This window comes from Cololabis saira, chromosome 5 (genome assembly GCF_033807715.1).
Source record: "Cololabis saira isolate AMF1-May2022 chromosome 5, fColSai1.1, whole genome shotgun sequence".
Taxonomy (NCBI): Eukaryota; Metazoa; Chordata; class Actinopteri; order Beloniformes; family Belonidae; genus Cololabis; species Cololabis saira.
The window spans coordinates 4,321,383-4,347,241 of NC_084591.1; the positions used below are offsets into that span (position 1 = coordinate 4,321,383).

Consider the following 25,859-nt stretch of genomic DNA (forward strand, 5'->3'; position numbering starts at 1 on the left):
GTTGTGCAGAACTGCGGCAGTAAATCCTCATCGGAGCTCCATTCTTTAGTAGTGATTTCATATGAACCCAAACCGTTAATAATCATTATTTTCTCCATATATCGCTCCGTGGCTCCCTTGTTTAAGGTATCCCGGTAAATTCCAGTTCCTTTCCAGCAGTTTAACATCTTTTTTTGCGTTCCGTCTGTTCACTTGGTGAAACAGAAAAGTAGTTTTGAAAGTCCGTCCCTTCTTCATTCGCTATCAAAACAAATGCACGCAACGGGACAGGAGTTTTCCGATGATACAAATACATTAAGAGAACCTGGCAGGGAGCCGCCACCGCAGTAATGGCGGCCGCTCGACTTCCGGTTTTTGCTGGATTCGTGTGTAGATGCAGCAATAACAACATAGGGTCCAGTGGAACTATATTTAACAATTTAAAGTTTTTCCAAATACTAAAAGTGGTTGATCCCACCTTTACGGGGCACGTGAGCCCATCAGGGCTGGAGTCTTCCTGGAGAAAACACAAAGCTGCGAGAGACGGCAGCAGCCCCCGAGACAAAAACCCGAGCTGCAAAAGCTTGTCCTACTTTCTTCAAAGAACAAACGCTTGTTTCTGCAACGGCTATGAACTCTGGGAGGAAATAGGAGGAGGGAGCAGATTTGATAACGCTTCCCAATTACCCGCACGGTTTCTGGGAGAGAAGAGATTCTTTCCCCCCTTTTTCCACGGTGCTTTCGGGCCGCATTATGGCCACGGTAATTGGGGGACAGGCTTGTTTCACGAGCCATTCGACGGCGCCTTTGTCTCTCTGCCTGCCTGCTTCGCTGTGTTATTTGGAGAACGGATGCGCCGATCCAAGAGTCTGGCGTCAGCTTGGAAGCCACTCAGTCGCTTTCCCGTGCTGCGTGAAATCGAGGCATCTGCTCCCAAATGTGTCAGACTCGGCGGTGGATTAAAAGGAAACATACGTACATACACACATGCAGGTCAAGGGAACAGAAACTGAATACATTCAACCAATTTCCTTTTTACTACATCAAAATTAATTCTACAAGCCTGTCAAAGAAAAGGCCACATGAGCGGAAACGTGCCGTTAAAAATGTTGCAGACCCAAAAACGGTCCATTTTTGCAGCAGCATCTTCATAACGACCAGTTTTAGGTTTGTGCTCGTCCTCCACCCCTCGTATCTCTCAGCAGCTCAGAGGAAGAAGATCTGAGAGGGAAACGAGGGATGACCAACACCTTCCAGAGGGCAAAAGGTAACGCCGGATCGTCCAATTACAGCGAACAACAACACCGACCAGCGAAAGGAGAAATTGATCAGGTGGAGAAAGCGAAGGAGGAGGGAGACCGTCTACACGACCGTCGTCTAGGCCTGTGTTGAAAAGATCGATTCTCCGATTTTAAATCGATTCTCATATTAATTCCTAAAAATCGATTCATATGTCTAAAGATCGATTTAAAAAAAAAAAAAAAAAAATGTTTTTTTTTTTTTTCATCATTACATTACAACTTTTGGTACTTTTTTGTTTATCCCCAAAAAAGGAATATTTTGTTGGACACGAGAATAACTGGTGCCATGTTTAAAGGTATGAAAACATTCAAGTTTTCAGTTATAATTGCATAAATTGTCTATATTTCTTTGCTTTATATACTCTCTTGGGGTTACATTTGCATAAATGTTAAAAACCAAATTTTCATAAATGGGGAAAAAATAAAACCGATTTCATCCGTCTCTGTTTCCTCCCTGGATCTGTTTGGTAATTCTGACCCACATGATGTTTCTGTTTCAGTTCTATCAGCATTCTGGGAGCTGATTGGTCCTTACAGCATCATTAGCTGCAATACTTGCTGTTGAATCTCAATATAATACTTAGTGATGCACCGATTGTTCGGTAACCGAAATTGTTCGGCCGAAAATGGCAAAAAAACACTTTCGGTGTTCGGTGGAATAAGTGGGAAAAAAAACCGAACAATTAATAACGGCGTTGTAATATAAATAGACTGGCCGCTCCGTAACTGTTGCGTACCACATAAATGGTTGGCCAACCAAAAACTAACCACATAAGAATTTACCTAACATTCACCAGCAGGTGGAACCAAAACAACATAAATCAATCTATTACAGGTTTAGATGAGGAAATCAAACGTGGAAGAGCGTGGAGTGAAATGGTGCAAACATGTCAGCAGTGTGGAAGTATTTTAGAGTGGCAGAGAATAATACAAGAATGGCTGTTTGCAATGAATGTTCTGCTCAAATATCTAGAGGGGGCACATCTGCAAAGTCTTTCAGCTACAAGTTTGATTTATCATTTGAAATGATAAAAAACCCTGAGCGCTTTAATGCATTTTTATTGTTTTAAGGCCTATGTTACAATGTTCAGTCAGTTAAGCCTAACGTAAGCTCAAAGATGGCCAAAAAATGTATTTTGCTCATTTATTTATTTTAAGTTATTGTTCTTTGCTGGTATAATGTCTGCTGGAATATTTAAGAAATGCTGGGAAATTAAAAAATGTTCAGTTTTTTATGTTCAACAAATGTTTTCTACGTTGTAATTTTGTAAAAGATTTTTTTCTTTTAAAAGCATGCCTAAATCAAATTTATTTGATTTATGCAATGGTGAAAAAATTGGCAAAATAAATGAAAAACTGCGAAGAACCATGTTCGGTATTGTTCGGTATTCGGCCAAGTGTTTATTATTATTTTCGGTTTCGGTTTCGACCACAAATTTTCATTTCGGTGCATCACTAATAATACTAGTATTAATATGTTGCATAACTACACAGTCATATAATTCATGCAACAACTCAAAAAACAGTTTTATTAGCAGTAACACAAATCAATATCGGAATCGAATCGAATCAAATCTTGATAATCGATTCTGAATCTTAAGAATCGGAATGGAATGTATTCTTGACATTTGAATGGATCCCCAGCCCTAGTCCCACGTTACTCGGAGCTTCGCGGGTTCCGGGCTGGTTTTTACTCGGAGTTGTGATGAAGTTAGTTGAACTACGATTGGCTTGTGGCTCCACCTGAGGGCATCACCTGCAGCGGAGCAGGTGTTCCCTCACTGAAGCAGGTGTTCCCTCACTGAAGCATCTGCATCAACAAACCCGACCGTGCAGCGTTCATGTCAGACGGGGGAGTTTTGTTTGTGTCAGAATGTCAGAAATAAAACGCTGCAAAACACACCGAGCATTTCTTTCTTCTTCATCAGAACTCCGTGTGTTTATCTTCAAGGCCTGAACAGAAGATAAATGTCACAGTCGCTCATCTGCTGCTTGTAAAATGTCAAGTACTTTGTTATTATGAACTGACACACGCCTGCTGACACCTGGGGGGGAGATCAAGACCTGCTGAGACACGACGCCACGGATGACTGTGAGACGCCGGGAGATCTTCAGCTCGCCGGTAATAAGAGATCTGGAAGTACATTTGTCCTCCAAGTATTTGGGAATATCAGCTGATTTCGTCAACTTGGTCCACTCTTTCGTCCCGTCCCGTATCGATTACTGCAACGCCCTCCTCACAGGCCTCCCTACTGAACTCACCGGCAGATTACAACTCATTCAGAACTCGGATCCTGCAGAGAGAAGCTATTTGTGCTCAGAGTACACTTTTTGGTCATCGTGTGCTGGCGTCCTGTGTAAAACCTCCCCATTATTCATTCTCAGCACACTCAGACTGGCAGGAAGTCTGATGGTTTTCAGAATAAAAGGACTGAAATATGGACAGCCACAGCTCAACAACACGGGTGGTTTCAGGATAGTCTGTGAGGAGAGGTTCATCTTATCTGCCACTAGGGATGGGAATCGAGAACCGGTTCTTGTTGAGAACCGGTTCCCAGTGTTTCAATTCCTTGGAATCGTTTGCCTTTTTCGCAAACGATTCCCTTATCGATTCCAGTGGGCGTGAATGACGTCACCAAGCACGTTGCGCCACGTGCGCATCCGCGCCCAGCAGGAAAACACGGGGACGAAGCGGCATAAACGCTCGAAGGTTTGGTTACATTTTACCAAAAAGGATGACAACAGGGCGACAATTCTTGCAATGTGGACATTTTAACAAAGGGGGGAAACTGTTAGGACTCGGCCGGCTGATGCGCTGGGAGCGCAGAGTCAGCCGGTGTGTGGTAAGGCTGATTTATGGTAATTCATGCTTTAGAAGAGCTGCGCGCTCCGGCGGACAGCGGAGCACCTGACACAGCTGCAGCTCGTCAGCTCATCTATGGAGAAGTTAAAGAGCATCTACCGCTAGATTCTCCTTTCATCAAGGCAGGGAAGAGTATCAGGCCAGAATAGATGAATGTTATAGCAGTGACTAAGTTTGTGGTGTTGAACATGTTACTGGACATTCTTGTGTAATTGCCACAAAATAATTTGTTGTATTTAGTTAAAGGAGCCGTCTGTAAGAAATGTCCAAAACTGGTACTGCAGTCACTTACAAAATACTGTTGAGCGGCGTGTACCCTCCCCCTCCTCCCCCCGACCAGAGGTTGCCAGGTAGGCTGCAGAATGCAGCAGGAACGTAGGCTGCCATGGCTGCGATAATTAGAGCCGAGCTGGCAACCCGGATGCCGAAACAATACTGACTTGGTGATTGGGAGATAGGTGGAGGGTGGAGCTTCAGAAACAATACTGACTTGGTGATTGGGAGATAGGTGGAGGGTGGAGCTTCAGAAACAATACTGACTTGGTGATTGGGAGATAGGTGGAGGGTGGAGCTTCAGAAACAATACTGACTTGGTGATTGGGAGATAGGTGGAGGGTGGAGCTTCAGAAACAATACTGACTTGGTGATTGGGAGATAGGTGGAGGGTGGAGCTTCAGAAACAATACTGACTTGGTGATTGGGAGATAGGTGGAGGGTGGAGCTTCAGAAACAATACTGACTTGGTGATTGGGAGATAGGTGGAGGGTGGAGCTTCAGAAACAATACTGACTTGGTGATTGGGAGATAGGTGGAGGGTGGAGCTTCAGAAACAATACTGACTTGGTGATTGGGAGATAGGTGGAGGGTGGAGCTTCAGAAACAATACTGACTTGGTGATTGGGAGATAGGTGGAGGGTGGAGCTTCAGAAACAATACTGACTTGGTGATTGGGAGATAGGTGGAGGGTGGAGCTTCAGAAACAATACTGACTTGGTGATTGGGAGATAGGTGGAGGGTGGAGCTTCAGAAACAATACTGACTTGGTGATTGGGAGATAGGTGGAGGGTGGAGCTTCAGAAACAATACTGACTTGGTGATTGGGAGATAGGTGGAGGGTGGAGCTTCAGAAACAATACTGACTTGGTGATTGGGAGATAGGTGGAGGGTGGAGCTTCAGAAACAATACTGACTTGGTGATTGGGAGATAGGTGGAGGGTGGAGCTTCAACATAAACATCAGTTGAGGGCTGCAACTCCTCTTTTTAAACTGGAATATCCTGGCTTGAGTGCTGTTGTCAGTGACATAAGTATTTGAAATGAACATGATTTTTAAATGTCTGTTGACATATCGGGGTCATTTTATGATTCGTTTCATTATTGCTCTTACATACAACTCCTTTAATTTCTACAGAAGAATATTTACTTTATTATTATTATTTTATATTAAATACATATTTTATATTACAAATAATTTGTGGGGACCCCCTGGCACCATCGAGGAGCCCAAGGCTGGGGGCATCTTAAGACCTCACTTATCTTTTTTTTGTTCAAAGATATAAAACAAAGTTGATACTGAAATTGTTTTTTCTCCTTTTTTCCAAATTAGAATCGATAAGAGAATCGATAAAGAATCGAATCGTTAAGCAGAATCGAAAATGGAATCGGAATCGGAAAAATCTTATCAATTCCCATCCCTATCTGCCACCAACCGATCCTTCTCACGAGGAAAGAAGAAGACACGTTGTCACTGCTCGCTGCTGATCCTCACACCAACTCCAGACTTCCAGGTAACCGTCGTCATCGGGCCGAACCAGACTGTGATCTGGCACCGAGCGAGTAAACGCCTTCTAAGTCCCGACTGAGTGAGAAGGCGCTCTGCAAGCGCCGACTGTTGATCATTTATCACACAAGAGCGCCGCGGCAGCAGAGGAGGAGAGGAATCAGCGCAATAATGATCACAGCTTGAGAGGCTAATTACAGCAACCCGGGTCCGCGGGGAGACGCCAGGCTCGTCACGGAGAAGCAGAGACCGCCGAGGAGAAACTCAGACACCCGTCACTGCTACCACACTCGCTGCACTTGCTCGGCTAATAACCGAGGACGGGACGGGACGACAGACAAATGGACAAAGACACCAACGGGACTCACAGCGTGATGAATCCCGGCGTGCCGGAGAGGACGTCCTGCTGGAACCTGCGGATGACAGACAGACGGAAGAGTTAGACCAACGGTACACACAAAAGTGAGACGGGGAAAAGCAGAAAAGAGCAAAGGACGGGAAGAGAAAGTGAGTGGGAGAGCATTTGAGCGGCGTTACGGATCAGAGTCAACAACCGCCGGTCGGACGGAAACACGGACAGGTATGGACCCGCTTCAGCACCTGGTTGGCTCTTGTCCCGTTTCAGACCACAACCCCCCTGGAGAGGACAACGTTTCAGTCTCTGACCAACGGCGAGACGATTATGGTGCTTTTCCACTAGCACCTACTCGGCTCTACTCATCTCAGCTCGACTCAACTCGGCCAAGTTTCTTTTCCACAACAATTCACCTGGAGCAGAAGTAGGAGGTTGGAGAAGCTGCTGTGACGTATTTGATTGTGTGATCTATACCAGGGGTCGGCAACCCAAAATGTTGAAAGGGCCATATTGGACCAAAAACACAAAAAACGAATATATCTGGAGCCGCAAAAAATGAAAAGTCTTGTATAATCCTTAGGATGAAGACAACACATGCTGCATGTTTCTATATTAGTTAGAACTGGGGGAAGATTTTTTTTTTTCATTATGCACTTTGAGAAAAAAGTCAAAATGTTGAGAAAAAAGTCAAAATGTTGAGATTAATGTTGAAGTAAAATCTTGAAAATAAAGTCGAAATGTTGAGAAAAAAGTTGAAATGTCGAGATTAAAAAGCAGAGGAAAAAGGAAGAAAAAAAGAGAAAAAAAGGAAAAAAAGAAGAAAAAAAGGAAAAAAAAGAACAAAAGAAGAAAAAAAGGAAAAAAAGAGAAAAAAAGAGAAAAAAAAGAAGAAAAAAAGGAAAAAAAGAAAAACAAAAGAAGAAAAAAAGGAAAAAAAGAGAAAAAAAAGAAAAAAAAGGTCAAACATTTTTAAAAAGCTCCAGGAGCCACTAGGGCGGCGCTAAAGAGCCGCATACGGCTCTGGAGCCGCGGTTTGCCGACCCCCGATCTAAACGAAGAAGACAAATGTAAATATCAAATGTATTCTAAGCAATATAATGAATAATATATCCAAGTAATATTATAAGTAATATAATGAAAACTTGCCCAAAAACCGAGCTTGTAGTTTCTTTACTATGTGAATGAATGGCGTTTACTGCAAAGAAAACAACAAGTCCCAGCATGCATCACGCACTGGAAACCAGGAAGTGCATGCGGCATGATTTAACCGCAGCAAACTTTTACCACAAATTAACACCACAAACGCTGTCAAATGAACGCGGATCGCAACGCAAAAAATACCACACGTTATTCTTAACTAATTCGGCATTGCCAATAAGTTTATGAAAGATATTAGTTGTGTGTCTTCACGTGGGGAATTGTAAACGCAAAAGCAAAGCAAAGCCGCACACGGAACATCAAAGCGGACAGCATGACAGCAGCAAGGAAGCAGACAACACAAGCAAATAATAAGTCAACAAGCAAAATAAAGTTGCTTATCAGTTGGGGATTATGCCGATTGAGGATAATGTGAGTACCGCCAAAGATACTCTATACAGAAGATAGCGCATTACCGTTGCTGCCAATGGTATGAAATGGTATACACTTCCTGTCTCCTAAGTGGGCGTGGCCGCCCCTCTGACCTCACTTCCGGTCTCCTAAGTGGGCGTGGCCACCCCTCTGACCTCACTTCCGGTCTCCTAAGTGGGCGTGGCCGCCCCTCTGACCTCACTTCCGGTCTCCTAAGTGGGCGTGACCGCCCCTCCCCCACATCGTTTTGGAACATACAACACTAGATACAGTACAACTTTCTTCCAAAAAGACTTAAATAATAGAAATAACAGTATTATTAAGCAAAGAAGCAAGTTTTATTTTAGTTTTAAACTTCATTTTATCCGATGGGAAAACTATGAGAGCCAAATCTGGCGAGAGTGTGTTGCTCAGACAGAGACAGGTCCCAAACAAAGTTCATTTTCTCCTAATCTGTCAGTCTGAAAATTGCCATTTTGGTGTCAGAATGTTCAGAAGGTTTGTGGCTTTTGAAAAATGGGTCCCATATTTACTTAGGTTACTATGGGGCGAAGGAATTGGTAATAATCTGTGCTCACGTTCACTTTTCCCATAGGACTCAATAGACTCAGGACCTGCTGTTAGTCTCCTAAAGGGGCAGTCACGTGACACAGATACAGGAAACACAACCGTAGTGGGCTGTCTCGTTTATTGAACGTCTCTGGTACCACTATGCTTCTGATCACACTACTAATAAAGCTTTGGCTTTCTTTCACCTGTTCACCTGCGCCGGTGTGGGATACGCCCCCCATTTAAAGGGGTATGCGAAAACATGAATGAAATAAGGTTTGCTCCATACTACAAATGAAATTCACATTCTAATATTAACATTATTCATAAAGGTCACTTAAACACAACAACAACACTAAAGATGTAGAACCTGGAGGAGATGATAGATGTGCTGCTGGGTCTGTGACTTGTGTTTGATATCAGGTTAAAAAATGAGAGTGAGAGAAACTTCAAGCGGCAACGGTTTTTAATTTTTTTATTTGTCTCGGCGCTGCTGAAAAGTCAGCTGGAGCCGTGAGCAGCTATGAAGTGACAGAGCTCCTGGTAGATCTGGGGCCGGATTCACAAAACATTCTTAAGAAAAAAAATCTTCTTAAAGGAGCATGAGGCTCCTTTTAAGAAATGAGACTCTCTAGCGCCATCATGAAACAGACTTCTGGTCGGATAAAATGACCCAGAATCCGTCAGAGTCTCTTTCACTGATGTCACATCCTGACTCAGACGTCTGACTCCAACCCCCCGACCAATCGGTGGCCTGTAGTGTGATGACATCACAGCCCGACTCAGACGCTTAGAACCTCGGCAGAGTAGTTACAGAAAAGTATCTACTCGGCACGTTAGACCCTAGTGGAAAAGAACCATTACTGGAGCAGGTACTAGTGGGAAAGCTCCATTACTGAGCACCTGTAGGCCGGCGGGGAAACCACTCCGGCTCTCTGGGGACACGTGTGGCGAGGGAGGAGTCGTCATTTGCAAACCTGTCATCACTCCGGTGAAAGTGGACCCCTGAGGTCTCGGGCGTCGTCTTGATTACCGGCTAAGACCAAGTGAAGCAGCAGGTGACGAGGCAGCAGGTGACGAGCGCTGAACTCTGCAGCTGCATTAAACACTCAAGAGGACTCCAGATAACCACACTGACATCCAAACGTCCACCAGCAGCTCCGGACGGCCGGGTGCTGGTGGACGTTTGGAGTCTCTGAGGCCACGACGTGGTGTCCCTGAGGGGGAGGTTCAGATCTGCAGCGTCCTGTGACATCACAGATCAGAATACGGCCCTTTTGATTTCTCGTCTTCCTGCATTTGCTGTTTCTGAAGTGGCAGCACAAACGCTGGTAACAAGTAACACTTGATGATGAAGAGGAGGGGGAAGAAAAGAAGAGGAATAAGAGAAAGAAAAAGAAAATGAAAAAGAAGAAGAGGAAAATGAAGATGAAAAAGAAGAAAAAGAAGAAGATGAAAAAGAAAAAGGAAGAAAAAGAAGAAAAAATATGAAAATGAAGATGAAAAAGATGAAAAGAAAAAGAGAAAGAAGAAGAAGAAAACGAAGATGAAAAAGAAGAAAAAGAAGATGAAAAAGCAAAAGAAGAGGAAGAAAAGGAAAAGAAGAGGAATAAGAAAAAAGAAAAAGATGAAAATGAAGAAGATGAAAAAGAAAAATATGAAAAGAAAAGGAGAAAGAAGAAGAGGAAAATGAAGAAAAAGAGGAAGATGAAAAAGAAAAAGGAAAAAAAAAGAGGAAGAAGAAAAAAAGATTAAAATGAAGATGAAAAAGATGAAAAGAGAAAGAAGAGGAAATTGAAGTAAAAAAGAAGATGAAAAAGCAAAAGAAGAGGAAGAAAAAAAAGAAAAAGAAGAGGAATAAGAAAAAAGAAAAAGTTGAAAATGAAAAAGATGAAAAAGAAAAATATGAAAAGAAAAGGAGAAAGAAGAAGAGGAAAATGAAGAAGAAAAAGAGGAAGATGAAAAAGAGAAAAATTAAGAAAAGGAAAAGAAGATGATGAACAGGAAAAAATAAAAGGGAGAAGAAAAAACAGAAGAGTAAGAAGAAGACAAAGAAAAAGAAGAGAAAGATTTAATAATAATAATAATAATAATAATAATAATAATAATAATAATAATAATAATAATAATAATAATTACTACTAATAATAATAATAAAGAATTCCCCGTGGGTGAGGAGGCCGGGCTGAGTGACGTGGGTGACGTGAGTGACGTGGGTGACCCCTGACCCCTGACCCCTGACGGTTATGAAGACGTCGGTCCTTTCTGATCAAAGCATGTCACAAACACTCGTGTCAGCATTCTCAAAAACATCCCATAATAACCTCCTCTAACGACAGCTTCCTGTCCCTAAACAAAGCTGCTTCATTCAGGTCCCACTTGCATCGACTCTATAAATAAATACACACACACACATCATTTCTACAGATCTAACTTCCCTTCAGGTAACACTTTACACGGTGAAACATCTTAAAAGGAAAAGGTGCATCATAATCATAAGAGGATGTCAGATTTAACGGCAGATTCACCAGGAGGAAGGTTTTCTCCCCCACTGATCTGTTTCTGCACCAGGACTGAAAAAACAGAGAAATGCTTATTAACTTAAAACCTGCTCCAGGGGCTGCAGGATTTATTTTATTTTTATTTTTTTTTGGGGGGGGGGGGTGTTTAAAGAGACACAATTCTCTGTTTTGTGTGTTTCATTTAGTAAAATACGCGGCTAACACCCAACAAAGCTGCAGGAATGTGTCCAGGGTGGTTTTCTCCTGATATCCAGCGAGCTAAAAATAGCCGGGACAGTAACAGTTGTTCGATGCCAACTGCGAAGGGAAGACATGCTTCCACCGAGACCAACCCATCTGCAAACGCTGAAGGATCCGTCTGAACTGCTTTACTGGACATAAAATAAGTAGAACACAACTAGGCGAAAGAGAATAAAATAAAAGCACAAGCTCACTGGATCACAGCGTCTGACAACAAAGCGTGCAGCGTCGTTCGGGATAAAAATAACCCCCATGCTGCCATTTTATTTACCTTGGTAGGAAAAAAAAGAGGGAAAAATACTCCAAAGCCGTGTTGTGATAAAACTGTCAGCACGTTAGTGAATAAATACAGTTTGGTTTAAAAAATTGTACCTTTGTGAGCAAACTGTTTCCAGATCCGTGTTGGTTGGGGTCGGCTAAACGCTACACGGTATGCTTTAACATAACACTTCCCTGGTCGTGGTCGAGCCTTTTCACTGCGAGCCGCATGCACACACTCAGACGTGCTCACATGCAGCGCTGGTTGGCGTTCGCAGGTTCGTGCAGACGGAGGATTGAACCCCATGGAGGTGGTTGGGGACGGCTCTGAGCTGCCGTTGCTAAAGGTGGCTGCTCCGGTGGGTCAAAAGGTGAGAAAACAGCCTGAATGTCTTTAGCTTCTGAGTTCAGATGGACTTTAATGGCGCTTTTCCACTAGTACCTACTAGGGCTGAACGATTAATTGCATTTGCGATAATATCGCGATGTGATAAAACAAGATTTTCTAACCGCAAAGGCTGCGATTTGACCAGTCACGTGATCTGGTCACGTGATCTGGTCACGTTGCCGGCAGGGAAAAAAAGTCAACAGTCACTGTGTTTCCATGCATCAATAACCCTTTTAAAACCATTGGCAATAACCCGAATTTGCACGGCCATGTAAACACCAATAACCCCTTTGAATAACCCGAATTTGCTCATATTCCCGTTTATAAAAACCCGAAAATAACCCTGGGTTACTCCTTTTAAAACCCGAATATTGGGTCATGTAAACGCCAAACGGAATATCCCCATCAAACGGAACATGAATTTGTTTTCTGCACATGCTCTGTTCACAAGGAATCCTGGTCTTTTGAGTCCAGGACGTTTTTATAAACACGGAGAAACACAAGACCAGGAGGAGACTAATCACTTCATAAATGTAATGAAGGATATGAACATTTCTGCATTTGTAGACGGTAGAAAGTACCGGGATAGCGAAGAAGGTGAGCGAAAAGTTGCGCGAAGCAGCATTTGTTCTAAATTTGGATACAGAAAGAAGAAGCGGAAATGACGCTAATTGCGTCATCACGTTCTCCGTGCGTCGCTGGTTTGATCCAGATATCCCGAATGATTAATCACCACGTAAACCCTGTTAGCTCACACATGGAAACGGAATATTCTGAATGTTTCAGTAACCGGAATATTAGCAATAACCCGAATTTTGACTGCATGGAAACGTAGTCAATGCCGCGTGTCCACGTGTAACCTAAATCTACCATGGCCTCAGTGTGCGCTGATGACAATGATGCGGGAGTGGAACACGTTGCAGGCGGTAATGGTCAGAAATGCAGCGGGAGCAGGATGAAGAAAACAGTCCCTATATCAGGGCTCTAGTGCCATCTTTCTTGTGTTTATTATCATTTGCTACATAATTAAAGCAACCTCATACTAAATTTAAAAAAAATGACTAATTATCCGATTAGTCGACTAATCGTTTCAATAGTCGATGACTAGTCGACTATTAAAATAGTCGTTCGAGTAGTTCGATACCACTGATTTCCTTTCAGAGCCGATATTGAATAAATTCAGGCTGGTATCTGTGATAAAAGGCGCCGGGATGCTCAAACCTCCTCAGCCTTCTCCTTCTGATGTGGAGGAGCAGCGACTCTCCTCCAAGTTCCAGGTGACGGAGCTGCTCCGCCTGAACCCAACCAGCCCTCCGAGGGAACCTCACTTCAACCTCCTCCGTCTGTTCCCACCGCGGCTCACGACCACAGGCCGGGGTCAGGTCTGCGGGTTAATCAGCAGATAAGTGAGGTGGTTTAACCTCAGGGGCCATGTTTGCCCTTGGATCTGTGTGGGGTCCCGGAAACCCCAGACGCTTCGTATGGATCCGAGTAACCAGGGTTTTATCCGCAGGGGAGAAACTCGAGGAAAACTCTCGGATATCTCCATCATCACAGGTTAGCTGGACGTCCAGCTCTCAGTTTGGGTATTTAGTGCACCTAAAGAGCCGGGATCCTTTCTGACCTGCTAGGAATACCCATAGAAACTCTTGCCATAATAGCGGTATTTGGTGTCGTACTGCAGGACTTCTGCCCCACTCAGCATGGCAGAAACATGACAGCCTTTGCCATGTTACTGGCCTGAAGCAGGGCCGCCGTAAGGGGTGTGCGAACCGTGCGACCGCACGGGGCCTCGCGCCCAAAGGGGCCCCGCGCTATGGGCTGTTTTTTTTTTTTCCGTTTTTTTTCCTTTTTTCCCTTATAAATATCAACAGTCACGTTCCATTACAGACCTAAATGTGTACTAGTCTGTGCATATCAATAAATATATGTGTCTGTTGTTCAATACAACTGATCAGACCAAGCGCAGACACAAGCTGCTCTGATCCAGACGGGTGGAGTGTGTAACAAACTGTCACACAATGTCAAGAGAACGAGACAGATTCAGGAAATTTCCATCAGGGAATGAAAAAAGAAAAAAACTAAAGAAAATGGAAGAGTTTAATGCCTCTCTGAAAGGCTCGTTTGATAAATTTGTTACAAAAATCACCGATCCGACCGGGTCTCAAGCAGCCGTGGGGCCCCGCGTCGAGGCAAGAGATGATGATGAGGCAGGGGAAGGTATCCAGTATTTTGATAATTGGAGAGTTAAAATTGCGCATATAGACACCCGATCCGACCCGAAAAACCCAAAAAGCCCCCCCCCCCCCCCGCCCATTTCGCACAGGGCCTTGCAAGTCTCTCCAAGACGGCTCTGGCTAGAAGGCTTATATTGCTTAAAAGGAAAGACAGATCTCCAACTTTCAGTGAACGGATCAGAAATCTTCTGCACCATCTGACTTTAGAAAAGATCTGATATGTTACAAAAAGCTGAGCCCTCAACTTCTATTCTATATGGCAACCAGTTCTAGATCAGGTTGAAAAGATAGATACCTCAGACATTTCCAACATATAGATATAACCAGAGACATTCAATAAACTCTACAGCCCACTACGGTTGTGTTTCCTGTATCTGTGTCACGTGACTGCCCCGCCCCTTTAGGAGACAGGAAGTAGGTCCTGAGTCTATTGAGTCCTATGGGAAAAGTGAACGTGAGCACAGATTATTACCAATTCCTTCGCCCCATAGTAACCTAAGTAAATATGGGACCCATTTTTCCAAAGCCACAAACCTTCTGAACATTCTGACACCAAAATGGAAATTTTCAGACCGACAAATTAGGAGAAAATGAACTTTGTTTGAGACCTGTCTCTGTCTGAGCAACACACTCTCGCCAGATTTGGCTCTCATAGCTAATAATATAATATAATATAATAATAATACATAGCTCTCCTCAGAGCCGTCGGTCACTGCAGAACTGCCAAAGTCGTTTTCCCATCGGATAAAATGAAGTAAACTAAAAACTAAAATAAAACTTGCTTCTTTGCTTAATAATACTGTTATTGTTGTTAATGAAGTCTTTTTGGAAGGGAAAAAAAGAATATTAGACTGATCTGATGATCTTGTACTGGGTTGATATCAGATAAAGCAGAGCAGATAAAGGTAGCAGATTAAAAAAAAAAAACGAGCGGCAAAATAAGGCGCAAATATTAAAGTTGTACTGTATGTAGTGTTGTATGTTCCAAAACGATGTGGGGAGAGGGGCGACCACGGCCACTAGGAATGGGCGATATTTTACCGTTCACGATAAACCGTCAAAAGAATTCCCCACGGTAAGAATTTGTATCTCATGGTAAAAACGCTAAATTCCCATTGATGACGTTTTTGTGTAAATCCTGATTTATGGTTCTGCGTTAAATCCACGCACAACGTACGTGAAGGAAGGAAGGAAGGAAGGAAGGAAGGAAGGAAGGAAGGAAGGAAGGAAGGAAGGAAGGAAGGAAGGAAGGAAGGAAGGAAGGAAGGAAGGAAGGAAGGAAGGAAGGAAGGAAGGGGGAGAAGGAAGGGAGAAAAGAGGAAGGGAAGAAGGAAGGAAGGGAAAAATCGTCATTCTATCGTCATTTTTATCGTTATCGAGATAAATGCCAGAAATGATCGTGATAAATCTTTTAGTCCATACCGCCCATCCTTGGTTGAAATGTATTGAAATGCATGTCAAATTGTATCTTGTACGATTTTAAAAAACAACAAATAAAAATACTTTGAACAAAAAGAGCCAGGATCCTAAATAAACACCCGAGTGAAACGGCTAAAACCGGCACCTGCCGCGCTACGTCCCGCTAGCAGCGGCTTCAACGATCCACAGGTATGTCAGACAGCTGAAAGTACAGCGAGTACTTTTAAAACCGAACACAGTTAATGCCTGCTTTAAACACTTAATCCAGCAGCGCTCCCTCCCTTCATATTCACAGAAATACACGAGCATAAACAAGAGCCGCCCGTCACTCAAGCTGCAGTTTACTCGGTCAGGGGCTACGAACCCGTGCAGGACCACGTGTGCCGTCTGCAGGGCCCGTCTGCAGGCACGCTCTTGTCTTTGAACTCGGTTGACCACAAACGACACCTCCCCCTCCCTCGTGTCTCTCGTAAACGGCAGCTGGTTGGAGTAAACCCACCTGCCACCTGTAAATCCTCGCGGCTCCTCCCAACGGAGCTCCTTCCACGACCACAACACTAGAATAACAGCAGTTTGGATTTGCGACTGCTGCACTGCCCAGTAAGCGGCATTTTGATTGCCGGTCCAAGTGTGTGCAAGTGTACATGTGTGTGTGTGTGTGTGTGTGTGTGTTTCTCCCAGGACTGGGTTAAAAATAAAGGCAGTGATTGCTACTACGCTTGTTGTTTGAAAGGTCTGTTCTCTGGCACAGCTTCCTGCCGCTCTCATGACTCAGCATCCCTGTGTGTTTGTTTGCCACAAAGAAGCTCAAATATGTTAAAATATTTGTACAACACGTCTGAATCTGTTGTGAATGAAATTAAAGATCTTTTGCAAACTGCAAACACCTTAACCTTCAATGTCTTTATGTTTAATGTAATCCAGACCTTGTATCCATGTTCTCTTTTACGTTTGTTTCAAAGTTTATTTAGACGGGACAATGCATATTAATCGACACTACATTAAGCAGTGTAAATACACCGGGTTTAGCAGAAATGCTAGTTTCCACCCGCAGTCCCCACAAACAACCAGACACACTCACACTCACACCTACGGGCAATTTAGAATCACAAATTAACCTAGCATGCATGTTTTTGGACTGTGGGAGGAGCCGGAGTACCCGGAGGAAACCCACGCAAACACGGGGAGAACATGCAAACTCCACACAGAAAGGTCCTGCTGGGCCTGGGAGTCGAACCGGGGACCTTCTTGCCGTGAGGCAACAGTGCTAACCACTAATCCACCGTGTCTTTGTTACTTCATCCCAGTTGTTGATGGGAGTGGAACTCTGTACAAGCCCTTTGGGCTTCATTCCCTCCATGCACTGTTTTTAAAAAAAAGTGCTTAATAAAAAATGAAATGAAAATGAAGTGAGAGATCTCATTAAGAATCACTCGACTGATTACACGTAGGTTTTTGGTCGATCTCGTGAGCGGTTCCCCGGGCGCATCAGAGTGACTCGCCTTGATTTCTTGGCGTCTTCACAGCTGCTGCTGAAACTCCGGCTCGTTTGATCTTAATTCTGCATAATTAGCCACTTGAGATGAGGATTTAAGGTGGAACAGCTCAACATCTGACAAGTCATCAACCGCACACTTAGCGAGGATGACCGCGTGCACTGAGCTCCAGGGTGATTTCACATCCTGTCTGGAGATAACAGGATATCTGCACAAGCTTATTTTTTTTAATTACTGCCTTGTTATTTGTAAATCCTGCACACTTACGATCCAGAGGCTTCATGTTCTTAGAAACATACGTACACGTCGTGTATAGGTGGATAACTGGTCGTCGTCTCCCCAGGTTTAGGAGCCGTTCTCTGCCTGATTTCAGGGATCGCAGCGTAAGCCCGTCTTAAAACGTAAGCCCGGTGTTTTTGTCAAACACGGCGAGCTGAATATAGTCGAGGTCTGTGGCCGCCAGGGAGGCGCAGGCAGCTTTTACACAACAACGCGGCTCAGCGGACGACCACAGACAAATCAGCACTTGAGGCCTTCAGCTTAGTGGCGGAGTTGACGCCACGGAAATAGTCACAGGTTGGGACCGACGCTGCAGACACGGGCCAGAGAGCACGTGCACAAACCCACCGGTCCGGGTCTTCACTTTCTCCACTAACTGCTGAATGACCCTGCATCTTCAGGTCAGATCTGAGCGTAGACGGAGGGGAGCAGAGCTCCATAAAACAGAAATGTTTGTACAGTTGCTCCTCATCCGAGGGACAACTGACATATACCGTATATTGCAGACCATTTAGGCGTATCGGGTGGTAAGGCGCATGATAAAACATATAAAGTGAAACAAAACAGTCTGGTAAGTCGAACTATATTCACAATAACTCCGAATATCTCTTTTGTCCATGTTGCAGCATCCTCTGCCGGTGGCGAAGAGCATCTCTGAATGCAAAACACCGGATCCTGCAGTGTGGGAGTGAGGGGGGCAGGGTAACGGCCCCTTTTGGGCGGGGGAGAAGGTTCGTCCCTCAAGACTCCTCTCCCTGGCCCTGCCCCTTCTCAACCTTTCCCCGACCCTGCACCCCAACCTGGGACTTGATGATTGGGCCGGAGCTTCGGGAGCTGCGTGCTGGCCTGCGGTCCCCACCCCGGGTCATCCCGCTGCTGCTTCCACCTGCCTGCTGTGCTGTTGACGTCCCTGACCCCCAGTCTGGCCCTCGGCAGGAGGGTCCCCCCTTATGAGCCTGGTCCTGCTCAAGGTTTCTTCCCTCCTAAAGGGGAGTTTTTTCTTGCCACTGTTTGGCTTAAGGTGTTTCTCCCACTAGGGGAGTTTTTACCTGCCATTGTTTATGTAATAACTGCTCGGGGGTTTATGTTCTGGGTATGGGTATCTGGAAAGCGTCTAGAGACACCTTTTGTTGTATAAGACGCTATATAAATAAAATTGAATTGAACATTGAATTGAGAATATCGTTCAGTTTTAACTAGAACAGAAAAATACACTCAGATTTTTAATAATTCATCCACGAATCCACCAATAAAACAAAGGAACGTCAGCCAGGACTTTTCAATGGACGAAAGTGAAACTTTCCGCACAAACCATAATAACTGAAAGTCTTCAGTGTAAAAACAATCCAACCTGATGATTTTATTCAGAAAGTATGGGCTTTATTTGGAGCATGGACCCAGCAGAAGTATTAAAAAGACTTAAAAATGGCTAATTCTGTTATTCCAGCAGAAAATGGAGAGAAAGCCACTGGTACTGGATCTAATCACATCTTCTGCCAGCAAATGCTCTCTAAACAGTGGCTCTTATTGTGGAACACAGCCATTTTAAATGTATGCACATCAATCTCCAACGCCACTCAGAGTCATCAAAGTTAATCAGTACTGCAATGAATGTTTTGTTACACCGTCTAAAACTGCGTTCTGGCAACATCCATTTATCACAATGAGCTTGCGGAGCACAAAGGAAAAAAACTAACACCACCATTCTTTTACAGTGAGCAATGAAATACAGAAGGATACAAGCTGTGCAAAATCAAACGATCCATTTCATCCAAAAAAGAGTTGAATACAGGCTGGATTTTCATCAGCAAAGTTTAGCACCTTGATACACCGTTTTAACTCCAATAAGTTCTTTAAAATGATTTAAGGTTTGGGCTTACACCAACTTCCACACGGATGCACAAATGCACTGGAAGTTGAACATGTAGAGGCACGTTACCGTCGGCGATGAGTGCTGATTCTGCCTACAGAGAGATATCCAGATGAGTGGATATCCCCTGACTCCACACACTGGGACCCCGCCCCCAAACAGGGCGGGGTTTATCAGACCAACTCCAGAATGTGGGAGTGGAGAGGATGGAGACCTGCCAGCAGTCCTGACCTCAACGTAGGGCTGGGCGATATATCGAGATTTTAATATGTATCGATATATTTTCAAACACGATACTGTACGAGACAATATCGTTTATATCGATTATTAAAAAAAAATATATATATATATATTTTTTTTTTTTACGATTTTGATATTGTGCAGACCTCTGTTAATAAAGGAACCTGTGTGACATTTGGCACGAGGCTTAGTATTAAAACTGACTGTTTTTTTAAGGGTTTGCCTCAGAAAAAAATGAAGCTAACAGAGATGCTAACAGAGATGCTATGCTATAATGCTTTGGGGGAAACCCCAATTATGGCACAGAAAAAATATTGAGATATATATGGAGTATCGCCATTCAGCTAGAAAATATCGAGATATGACTTTTGGTCCATATCGCCCAGCCCTAATTATGGTTATCTTAAATTGAGTAAAATCCTTTAATCACGACTTTCTCTACGGACAGCAGAGAAAGTCCGCGCTGAAAGGAGAGTGGAGTGAAACAAAAGGTCCTGCAACCAGATAAAGTTTTACTTTGAACCTTTTGATACAGACTAAATAGCTCCAACTTAAATTCAAACACCCAGCTCAGTTTGATTGAGAAAAAAAGCGGTACAAGGCAGCTACAGATATCCCAGTGCAGTCAGAGCTCTGACTGAAATATGAACCAACTCCTTCAAAAGCTAGACAACGCTCTAGGACTCGATGTAATACGAGGATCCTGCAGCTCTCGTGAGCCTCAGATCTGAGTGGGTTGATAAGAGGGCGCCCCGTCAGTGCTGGAAGTCCCTTTTTCCAATATCCAAAGGCAGGAAATGGTAGTGACACAGAGACTTCCTTATGACTTTGCCTTCTTTGTTTCTCCTAACCCACACTAGAGCCTATTGCAGATTCCATCTGGGCCCAGGAGCCGGCCACCCTGCTGGACGTCTCTGCCCCACTGAGCAAACAACAACCGTTACCGAAACCTTGACAAAGACAGTGAAGAAGTGCCGGCCAAACTACTTACACAGCCGTGGCGTAAACCCGTTCAGCAGTCAGGCAAGTGAGTGAAAGCACATGAGAAAAAAAAAGGCTTGTCCAGATGAAGCCGGTGGACGAAGGGAGGGCTTAAGTGCAGCAGGGAGAGGGAGGATGTTTTATTATAAGATAGCCAAAACATCACTGAATAATCACAAACGGATGGAGAATGGCCCAAGCACAAGCTATGCCAAGCAAAGAACATTAAGAACCTCGTTAACCTCGATCCCTTTTCTTTTTTCCCCAGACGAAAGTAAAACTTGAAGGGAAAGTGACAAACAGCAAGGCGATAACAGCCAGACACAAGATGCACTCTCCTCTCTCTGCCCCAGTTGTAATTCATGTCCAGTCACCGTATGAGACCAGCTCAGAAAGCAGCCACATCATCCACCGAGAAGTCGTGTTCGGGGGAGATAAAAAAGAAAAAAATATGACAATGGAGGTCGAACTAAATCCTCCCAGCAGAGCCACACTCCCAAAGAGACCTATCAGTGCTACGATGCCTCTCAGACCAAACACAGACAGTGGAGCAGCTGTCCCCCTCATATTGATATGGGCCGGAGCACAAGCAGCCCCCCGACTTGCCCCCAACAAACGGTAATGGATGTGTCATTGGCCAAATGGTTTGTGGTTTCTCGACAGACTTCCTACTGAAAAAGACGAAATATATAGAACATGAAAGGGATGAGGCAAATCATCATGCCCTCCCCCATACCTGCTTCACATTAGAGGGATTTCTGCACCCTTGGGAGGTGGGGATGCAATGTAGTTATGATCTCATCTCTGCAGTTGTTGGTATTTCCTTCTGGTCTGTCTGACCCCCAGCCAGTTTAGGCAGATTGCCGTCCTGGATGAGCCTCGTTATCCTGTAGGTAGGGCTGTGCGATTAATCGATTTTAAATCTAAATCGGATTTATTAATCAAGACGATGTTAAAAAAAGGAAAATCGGAAAATCGATTTTCCTTTTTTGCAGCTGGCTGCATTACAGACAGAGCTCGTCTAGTCATCTTTGTTTGGTCAAGAAAATTGTAAATGTTGTCACTTTACTGAACTCAAGGAGGATTTACAGTATCTTTCAATTGCACTTCATTCCCAATAGGGAAATTTGTTTGCTATTTTTCTTTAAAAATAAAGATAAAATATTTGAAACAATTTATTCCATTGTCTTTTGTAGTTTTACCAAAAAAATCGAAATCGGAATCAAAAATCGGGTTTTCAGAGGAAAAAAGCAGTTATTACATAAACAATGGCAGGTAAAAACTCCCCTAGTGGGAGAAAAACCTTAAGCCAAACAGTGGCAAGGAAAAACTCCCCATTAGGAGGGAAGAAACCTTGAGCAGGACCAGGCTCATAAGAGGGGACCCTCCTGCCGAAGGCCAGACTGGGGGTCAGGGCCGTTACCCTGCCCCTCTCACTCCCACGTTGCAGGATCCGGTGTTGTGCATTCAGATCATGCCACCCAACCACTGATAGTTGGCCATCTCCTCAACTACTCCAGTTCTCTCCCAGCAGGTCTCCTTTTATGCACTGGGAAACTGCTACAGATGGTCAGAACATGATGGCACATCTGGTGCTTAGCTCACCATGTCACACCATTCATTTATTTCCACTGGCTACTCGTCGCACTCCAAATTTCCATCCCTTCACACAAGGCAGTTTACAATATCAGTCCAGGCTGTTTTCATCTGTGGTTCCATGATGCTGGAACATGATTACTTTCAAAGCAGGGGCATCTCTCTATGTACTCTACACTCTCTGGAGACATCTCTTCAGACAACACCTCCTTTCTTAACACCTCTAACTCCTCACTTAATGTGCATTTCCACACCTATTCTGTTGTAATTGTTATTCAAGGGAACTATTCTGCTGTTAGTCACATCATTTGCGCGTGCATTCATCTTAATTGTAGTAAAAGAGCGTTTCAGAGATCAGCCAGCATCTGGTGACACATGCTGATGTCTTACATCACGTCCTTGGCTCCCGCTCAGTCAGTGCACAACAGGACGGCTGCGGGTAAACAGACAACAAACGCTTGTGGTCAGGGGGGAAACCTGAGCAACGCTCCGTTTTGAAGGCTGTGGATGTAATTAAGGCTCTGGATGGGTAGAAACGTCTCAGCGGAGACGAGGAACGTAATCCGGGCACGAGTCATAAATCATGACTATAAATGGGATATAATATCTGCATCTTAGACACCACAACTGTGCATTATTCCTATGCATGTAAATATGAATGGTGCTTTAGATTTAATGTACTTGTATTAGGGCTTTCAAACGCGATATGGTACGAGACAATATCATTTATATCGAGAAAGTTTTTTTTTTATGATTTTGATATAGCTTATTTTGTGACAAATTGACTTGAATGTTTCATTTGAGATTTGCTCAAATGTTTTGTTATTTGCACAACTGTCAACCTCAGTGGAAAAGTCTGCCTGTTACTGTCTACATTGTATTAATTGCACAGGGTATTTTAATTTAATTGTTATGCAGGAAAGGTATATTTGTTTTATTTTATTCAAGAAGCATTTTTATTCTATATATGCAGGCAGTTTATTTTTATTTCATTTGTTTTATACATTTTGATATTGTGCAGACCTCTGTTAATAAAGGAACCTGTGTGACATTTGGCACGAGGCTTTGTATTAAAACTGACTGTTTTTTTAAGGGTTTGCCTCAGAAAAAATGAAGCTAACAGAGATGCTAACAGAGATGCTATGCTATAATGCTTTGGGGGAAATCCCAATTATGGCACAGAAAAAATATCAATATATATCGAGTATCGCCATTCAGCTAGAAAATATTGAGATATGACTTTTGGTCCATATCGCCCAGCCCTAATATATATATATATATATATATATATATGTTTCTTTCATCATAAAGTTGTAGCCTCATCCTGGTGGACCATCAAACATGCCTGACATGTGGATATGTTTTTATTCTAGACTGAAGCTGCTCAGCAACATAATCTGGATTCCAACTCCGTGCAGTGAACGCTTTCAGACTTCAGATAAATATTCAAATGTGGACCAATTCTCCAAAGAAGTGCCATCGACATTCCGAACATGTCAAAGCTCTTACTGCCGCATCTCTTGCCAAATCAAATATGCTCGAGAAAAAAAATCAAGAGTAAAATCACAAAGACGTGAGTGGCTCCAGAAGAGACCGACCTAAATGAACTCCATCTGCATTTCCACTGGTTGTTCTCCTACTTGTAAGACGTATGTTGAAATAAAGCGGGTGCTACGAGTGACCGTTTTATAGCCAAAACAAATTGGAGGCACACAGCTGAACTCTTTCTCAGCGTTTCTAATCAGAGGCCCTTGATGACTACCAGCTTCTCTCCGGTTAAGTCACATATAAGCACGAAACGAGCTCCGAGAGGCCGTTACCTTGACCGCAGTTGGCAGATGTTGAGGTCTGCACGGTCCCCGTCACCTGTGCCCACATCTGGACCACATGCTTTTTATGCAGCATGCTCCATAATCAGACTGAGACGAAGGTGCTCGGGCCTCACAAGGGCATCGTTTGCCAAGAGAGGCAATCGCTAGCAGGTAGTTAAACCAGAGAGCGCTACTGTGGCCATGTTTATGAGGGTAACAATGCACACGCACGTTTATGTTATCAATGCAACATAAACTTTATGGTAGCTCCGCGATAAGCCCGCTATATGTTGTAAACATTAAAGATGAAAAAAAAGAAAAGAAAACAGAAGAAAACAGCCTTTATGGTGGCTGATGCTCCGGCCTATCAGGGGACAGATTACAGATAACGGTGTGAAATTATTACTGATCTAATCACCACATGTGACGTGTGAGGGTGTTGTGTTTTCTAACGCTGCGCTGCAGGTGAGGAACTGAAGATAGAAACATATAGAACGGTACGTTCTCACCATGTTTACATCCTCACTGCCCTTAATGAGTTAAACATTTACATTTCTCTTCTCGTTTATTTTCTTCTCCTCTTCTTACTCTTGCTGTTTTTGGTTTCTTCATTCCTGATTGCTGCTCTAACAATTTCCCCGTCTGGGGTTAATAATCAAATCAAACTTTATTTGTACAGCGATTTTCATACAAATAAAACTGCAATGCAAAGCGCTTAAAATCCATCCATCCATCCATCCATCCATCATCCATCCATCCATCCATCCATCCATGAGAGTATTAGAATATCTTATTTTTAAGGTCATGTTACAGGACTTCTTTTACATTTACTTTCTATTTACCGTATTTTCTGGACTATAAACTGCACCTGCATATAAGCCGCATCCGCTCTATTTAAAAAAAAAAAAGATATGCAAGCCGCAGATATTTATGTTGTTAGATTAGATATTTACTACATGTACAGAAGGATTTTGAACTGTAAATGATGTACATCTTTGTACCTAAATAGATCCTTTCCTAACAGTGTCTTTTAACACGGCAGCAACTTTGCTGATTAAAACTGGACAGAACCAAGAGAAAATAACCGGTATTTATTTATCTATTTATCTGTTTGAAATCTGCTTCTACTTCTATCTGCTAAAGAAGAAGTAGCGTATTCTTCTTTGCATTTATTTTGTCTTAGTTTTGATTCTAATTCCAGTTAGAGCGGAAGAAAAATCCACAGAATAGCTGAACCTTTGTATAAGCTGCATGCTTCAAAACCTATGAAAAAAGTAGCGGCTTATAGTCCAGAAAATACGGCAATTGCGATTGTAGCTGATTTAACTAAAAATGAAAAACTGCTGCCGGTGAGGTTTATTTTTATTCACCGATGCAACGTTACCCAAGCCCTGACCCCCACGAGTCAGCTGTTATAAAGTGAATGCTACCAGGCTTCAAGTGTGACAGCTCCAATAAAAAAGCCGGCGGTCCGGCACCGACCCGCCTTCTGAGGTTTACCAGCTTTCAGCTCTGAATCTGAGTCCCGTGTTTGTCTATGAAGCATAACTCTGTGCGTAAATACTGACATCACGCGTGTTTTTACACACAAACACCCCTGGTTAGGGCTGGGGATCGATTCAAATGTCAAGAATCGATTCAATTCCGATTCTTAAGATTCAGAATTGATTATCAAGATTTGATTCGATTCCGATATTGATTTGGGTTAGTGTTATTAAAACTGTTTTTTGAGCTGTTGCATGAATTATATGACTGTAGTTCTGCAAAATATTACTACTAGTATTATATTGAGATTAAACAGCAAGTATTGCAGCTAATGATGCTGTAAGGACCAATCAGCTCCCAGAATGCTGATAGAATTGCTTTCAGAAACATCATGTGGGTCAGAATTACCAAACAGATCCAGGGAGGAAACAGAGACGGATGAAATCGCTTTTATTTTTTCCCACATTCCGTTTTTATTTGTTCCATTTTCGGTCTATTTTGGTTTTTAATTTTTGAACATATGGTTTTTAGCATTTTTTGCAAATGTAACCCCAAGACAGTATATAAAGTAATGAAATATAGACAATTTATGCAATTATAACCTAACACTTTAATGTTTTCATACCTTTAAACATATTTAAA

The 25,859-nt window shown here is 43.2% G+C and overlaps 1 protein-coding gene across 1 annotated transcript in view; it reads right to left on the reverse strand.

Moving 5' to 3' along the window:
• The window catches only part of peak1 (pseudopodium-enriched atypical kinase 1), a 186,723-nt gene that overhangs the window by 80,900 nt on the left and 79,964 nt on the right, over nt 1-25,859 (reverse strand). The window contains exon 3 of the mRNA XM_061720833.1: nt 6,291-6,335. The gene's annotated coding sequence lies outside the window, so the exon portion shown is untranslated. The remainder of the gene's footprint in view (nt 1-6,290; nt 6,336-25,859) is intronic.